A 6,000-nucleotide genomic window follows, 5' to 3' on the forward strand; every position below is an offset into this window, starting at 1 on the left:
CCGGAGTGCGAAAAAGCCTTCCAAGAATTCAAGGAATTCCTCGGGCAGCCACCAATCCTAACCCGACCTTTAAAAGGGGAAGAGCTCGTATTATATCTCTCGGTCGGACATCGAGCAGTTGCTTCAGCATTAATACGAGAAAATGACCAAGGACAACACCCCATATACTTTGTAAGCAAGGCACTACAAGGGGCCGAGTTAAACTATCAGAAAATAGAAAAATTCGCCTACGCCCTAGTGTTCACAGCCCGGAGGCTCCGTCCCTACTTTCAAGCCCACACCATCAAGGTCCGGACAAACCAACCCATGAGACACATCCTACAAAAAACAGACATGGCAGGACGAATCCTACAATGGGCGGTGGAACTGTCCGAGTTCGACCTTCACTATGAAGCCCGGACTGCCATAAAATCCCAGTATCTAGCCGACTTCATCGCAGAATACACTGAGACCCCTGGAACCCCACTCTCATGGAACCTGTATGTCGACGGATCCTCAAACAAAACAGGAAGCGGAGCCGGGGTTATACTTGAAAGCGACCAAGGAACGCGGATAGAACTATCCCTAAAATTCGAGTTCCAGGCTTCGAACAACCAAGCCGAATACGAGGCCCTACTAGCAGGTCTAAAGCTAGCCGAAGAGGTCGGAGCCCAGAGAATCACGATCTTCAGCGACTCCCAGGTCATCACATCACAAGTAAATGGAAGTTACCAGGCCAAAGACCCAACTATGAAAAAATACCTGGACCAAACACAGGCACAGTTACGCCACTTCCCAGAAATACAAATCCAGCACATACCTCGGGAGCAAAATGCCCGGGCAGACGCCCTCTCAAAGCTTGCTAGCACCAAACCCGGAGGCAACAACAGAAGTCTCCTCCAAGAAACCTTACAATCTCCCTCCGTATTAAGAGAGGAAGAAATACTAAATATATCCAACCAACAACAAGGATGGATGACCCCCATACTCAACTACCTGAAGTCGGGAACTCTCCCCGCCGAAAGAAAAGAAGCTAAAAGGCTTACAAAGGACGCCCAGAATTATACATTAATTCACGACGTATTATACAGAAGAGGATTCTCAAACCCCCTCCTTAGGTGCGTTCCGACCTCAGAAACAAAGAGCGTCCTCGAAGAAGTCCACGAAGGCATGTGTGGAAACCATCTCGGAGCTCGGGCACTATCCAAAAAAGTAGTCAGAGCCGGGTTCTACTGGCCGACCTTGCAAAGGGACGCAACGGAGTTTGTGAAAATATGCCCCCCCTGCCAAAAACACGCCAATTTTCACAAGGCACCACCCGAAGACCTTATCAGCATCACTGCGCCATGGCCCTTCGCAAAATGGGGACTCGACCTACTCGGCCCGTTTCCACAAGGACCGGGGCAAGTCAAATACCTCATAGTAGGGGTCGACTACTTCACAAAGTGGATCGAAGCTGAACCCTTAGCCACTATTACGGCTCAGAAAAGCCGTAGATTCCTATACAAAAATATTGTCACGAGGTTCGGAGTCCCCTACTCCATCACAACAGACAATGGAACACAGTTCACGGACACAAGTTTTCAGAACTTGGTGGCCGAACTAAAAATCAAACAGCAATTCACATCGGTCGAGCACCCACAAGCCAATGGACAAGCAGAGGCTGCAAATAAAGTCATCTTGGCCGGGTTAAAACGAAGACTCCAAGAGGCCAAAGGGGCATGGGCCGAAGAACTCCCCCAGGTACTATGGGCATATCGGACAACCCCGCACTCTACAACGGGGGAATCCCCATTCCGACTAGCTTACGGGATGGAGGCAATGATTCCTATCGAAATAGATGAAGGGTCGCCCAGAGTCATCTTCTACAACGAAGGAGGCAACCCACAGGCACAAAGGGAAGAACTCGACCTCCTCCCCGAGGTCCGAGAAAGAGCCCGAATCCGAGAAGAAGCCCTAAAACGGCGAACGGCCCTCAGATACAATCAAAAGGTAATAAAGCGAAGTTTCTCCATTCACGACCTGATTCTAATCCGAAATGACATCGGAACACAAAAGTCGGGAGAAGGAAAGCTAGCCGCAAATTGGAAAGGGCCCTACAAGGTAACAGAAGTCTTAGGGACAGGCTACTACAAAATATCCGACCTAGAAGGCAATGAGCTGCCCAGGGCCTGGCACGCCTGTAATCTAAGACGGTACTACAGCTAGAAAAACTTAACCCGAGGTGTACTCTTTTTCCCTACGAGGGTTTTTTAATGAGACACCCGGTTAAGTAGGATACCCGACCTAGTCAAAGGGTAAACACTTTGTAAATATTCTTTCTTTTTTAATACTAATCAAATTTCTCTATTTTCTCTCCCTCATGATGAAGCAAATCCTAAGAAAAGTACCCCACCAAGGCGCATTAATTTATGCTCGGCAAAACGCAAAAAATCATTTGCCAAGAGACCATACAAGGTCGGCAAAGATAAAGCGACGAGGTTCAAATTAATGTGAGAAGTTATAAAGTAACTCTGAAATGGCTCGAAGAGCCAAATAAAAAGAGGTTACAAAAATAACTTAAAAAGGCCGACCAAATGACAAAGTCGGACCTAACAAAAAGGAGGTACTCGAGCACCCGATGTCCGAGAAAAAGCTCGGACCCAAGAAAGAAGCCTTAAAACGGCGAGAACCAAGATTTCGAAAAACGCTTACTAAAAAGTTGCTTTACAAAAGCAACTAAAAAGTACAAGCGAAAAGAACGAAATCAAAGGAAGTTTCAAAACGCTAGCTAAAAAGTTGTTATCCGAAAACAACTAAAAAGCACAAAAGCGGAAACAAAAGGTCAAAACGCTAGCTAAAAAGTTGTTATCCGAAAACAACTAAAAAGCACAAAAGCGGAAACAAAAGGTCAAAACGCTAGCTAAAAAGTTGTTATCCGAAAACAACTAAAAAGCACAAAAGCGGAAACAAAAGGTCAAAACGCTAGCTAAAAAGTTGTTATCCGAAAACAACTAAAAAGCATAAAAGCGGAAACAAAAAAGTCAAAACGCTAGCTAAAAAGTTGTTATCCGAAAACAACTAAAAAGCACAAAAGCGGAAACAAAAGGTCAAAACGAGAACAAAAACACCGCATAATAAGCTAAAAAAGTTACTAAAAAGTAGCTAAAAGCAAAAAGTGTTCAAAGCGTTCAACAGAAACCATCCAAAAGACAAAAGAGCCCACAGGCCGGGCACAAAACCAGAATAAAAAGATTACAGAGGATCAAAGTCCTTCCCGGACTCCACATCAACAGAAGGCTGCGGAGCAAACATAGAAATCGGGACAGCATCGACGGCAACGTCCTCTCGATTCGAAACCCCCACACCAGATCCATCCCCGACCAAGGGAGAAGTCGGGTTCTGAACAGGAACTCCGGGGTCGGACATCGGAACTTCATCCTCGGCAGGAGCAGGAACAATCTTTCCCTCCACGACAACATTATCCGTACTAAATAAACTCAGATCCAGGTCGGGAGCAAGAACCCGGACCTGAGCCTTCAAGTTCTCAAACATAGCATCCATACCCTTAGCCACGTGACCCTCCAGCTCGTAAAAATCATCCCGAGCAGATTGCAACTTCTCCTTCGTCTCCACAAGCTCAGCATATAGCTTGGTATAATTCTCTGTAGCCACCTTCGCCATCTCCTCAGATGTCTTCGCTGCCGCCACAGCCGCGGTAGCTTTAGTTTTCTCTTTCTCCAAGGAGGCCTCCAGCTCAGTAATCCTGGCAGCCTTCAGTTGACTAATCTTATCGAGCTCGGATTGAGCCTTCTCAAGTCGGGAACTGGTCGCCCCAAGAGGGGATTTCTTGAACTCCCGGGCAATAGCGGCATGAAGACTAGCCATCCGGACACAGCTCCGCGCCATATACTGAAAATGATGCTCCATAGAAACATCATCAGTGGAAATAAAGGTCTGGGGGAGAATATGCTGCTCAATCCAACCAAGAGCGTCAAAATCCTTATCATTGAAACCGGCAAGCTCTTGAGAGGTCTTCTGCTTCTTGGGAGGAGGACCCAAGAACGGAGGAGGAGAAGAGGTAGCAGGCCCAGAGGTCGGAGGATCCTGACTTAAAGCTCGGAACTGGGGAGTCGGAATAGTCTTCGACCGAGTCTGAACACCTATAGTAGTCTTCTGCGGAGAAGATCGGGCAGAAGCATCCCCGGCCTCGAGATTTCGAGCAGCCACCGACTTCTTCGTCCGACGAAGAAACTTCATAGAATCCGCCTGAGAAGACATCTCTGCAGAAATAAAAAGGAAAAAGATCACCACAACAGAAATTCCACCAAAACAAAACCCAAATACTAAGAAGGATAAATCTCAAAGAGGTCGGGAACTACCTAACTCGGAACGGAGAAGGCTTGGATCTCCCAACATTTTCTTCGTGTCCAAGTGAGGTGCCCGACCCCATAAACTGCTCACCACACCCACAAAGGCCTGCTCCACCTCATCTAAACTCTCAAAAGTATACTTAACAGACACTATATTCTCCTGCCAACAAAGAGGAAAAGAAGGCTCCCCACTCTCATCTAGAAAGAAAGGTCGGACGTCTCCAACAGCCCGGACCTTGAAATAAAAGTTCTTAAAATCGTGAAAAGACTCATCATACAGGGTACAGAACTTCCTCCCCTGGTTAGCCCTAAAAGAGACCCAAGACACCTTCCCTCCGCCCGACCCCGGCTTCGTCAACACAAACAAATAGGAAAAAAGAGAAATAGAGGGAAAAACACCCAAAAACTGACACAAAAGTTGGAACAGCTTTAAAAATGCCCAGGAATTTGGATGGAGCTGCGTAGAGGCAAGGTTACAAGACCACAACACCTCGGACTCCAGGTCGGTAAAAGGAAGTCGGACACTCAGCTTAGAAAAAAAGCAATCATAAGCGTAAAAGAAAAGCTTCTCGGAACTGTCTAAAGGCGGGAAGCACACTCTCTCCTCGGAATCCGGGGCTACTAACTCATAATCCCTCTCAGACTCTCTATCTTCACATATGCTACATTGCCTACGAAACCTAGCTAAATATTCAGAATCTACCACAGAAGGGACTCTTAAAGGAACAGGATCTACCCAACCAAGACCACTCGGAATCTTGGTCGACATCGCTTGCAGAACCTTTCGAGACATAAAAATCTTGCCTACAAAGAAGAATACAACAGCAAGGCAAAAATCACATAAAGGCAGACAGCAAAAACCCATTCAGCAAGGCGAGAAAACCAAGTTCTTTTAGAAGAAAATACAGAAACCCGAAAACAAAATACCAAGAGAAAAGAGCCCCCCCCACATACAAACAGCCAAAGCAATGGCGGCGCCTCTTTTCGGGGCAAACCTAGGCATAGAAGAAAAAGAAACAGAAGCATATGTGCGCAAAGAAAATGAAGACAAACCTGGAAGAAAGGAAGAAGACGACACTCCGATGCAAGGAGAACGAAAACGGCGGCGCAGAGGAAACCCCGGAAAAACGCACAGAAAGAATCGGAGAAAAAGAACAAAGAAGGAGCGGCGCTCGAAAGAGAGGTGGCGAAAACTCAGAAAATGGAAAGGGAACAGAATAAACGAAGAAAATGAGGAAAGGGGCAAATAAATAATGCCTTCACAGAGCCCGAACGGAAATCGAGGAGAAACGGTAAAAAGCAATAAATGCTGAAAACGGCCATTTTTTGAAATTTTGAACTATGCCCGAGCTCGACCTCTCAAAGGACGAACTCGGGCAGGGGCACTGTACATACCCTGACCGAGCTCCCCCAACTCGGAAGTTCATAGAAGGTCCGACCTCGTCCCAAGGCCCACGCCTGAGGTCGGACCTCGGACAAATAAGCTAAGAAGGCCCATCAGAAGGAACGAAGCCCAAAACCTAAAGGCCGAAAAGGCCTAAAGAAAGGCGGTTCCACAAAGATAGGGATAAAGCTCCCAAAAGATAAAGATAAAGATAAGAATATCTTATCCAGGGAAGATCACGACCAACTACTATAAATACACTGGAGCACCCAGGTATAACTCATA

The sequence above is a fragment of the Arachis hypogaea genome, chromosome 7 (genome assembly GCF_003086295.3).
Source record: "Arachis hypogaea cultivar Tifrunner chromosome 7, arahy.Tifrunner.gnm2.J5K5, whole genome shotgun sequence".
In the NCBI taxonomy this organism is placed as follows: Eukaryota; Viridiplantae; Streptophyta; class Magnoliopsida; order Fabales; family Fabaceae; genus Arachis; species Arachis hypogaea.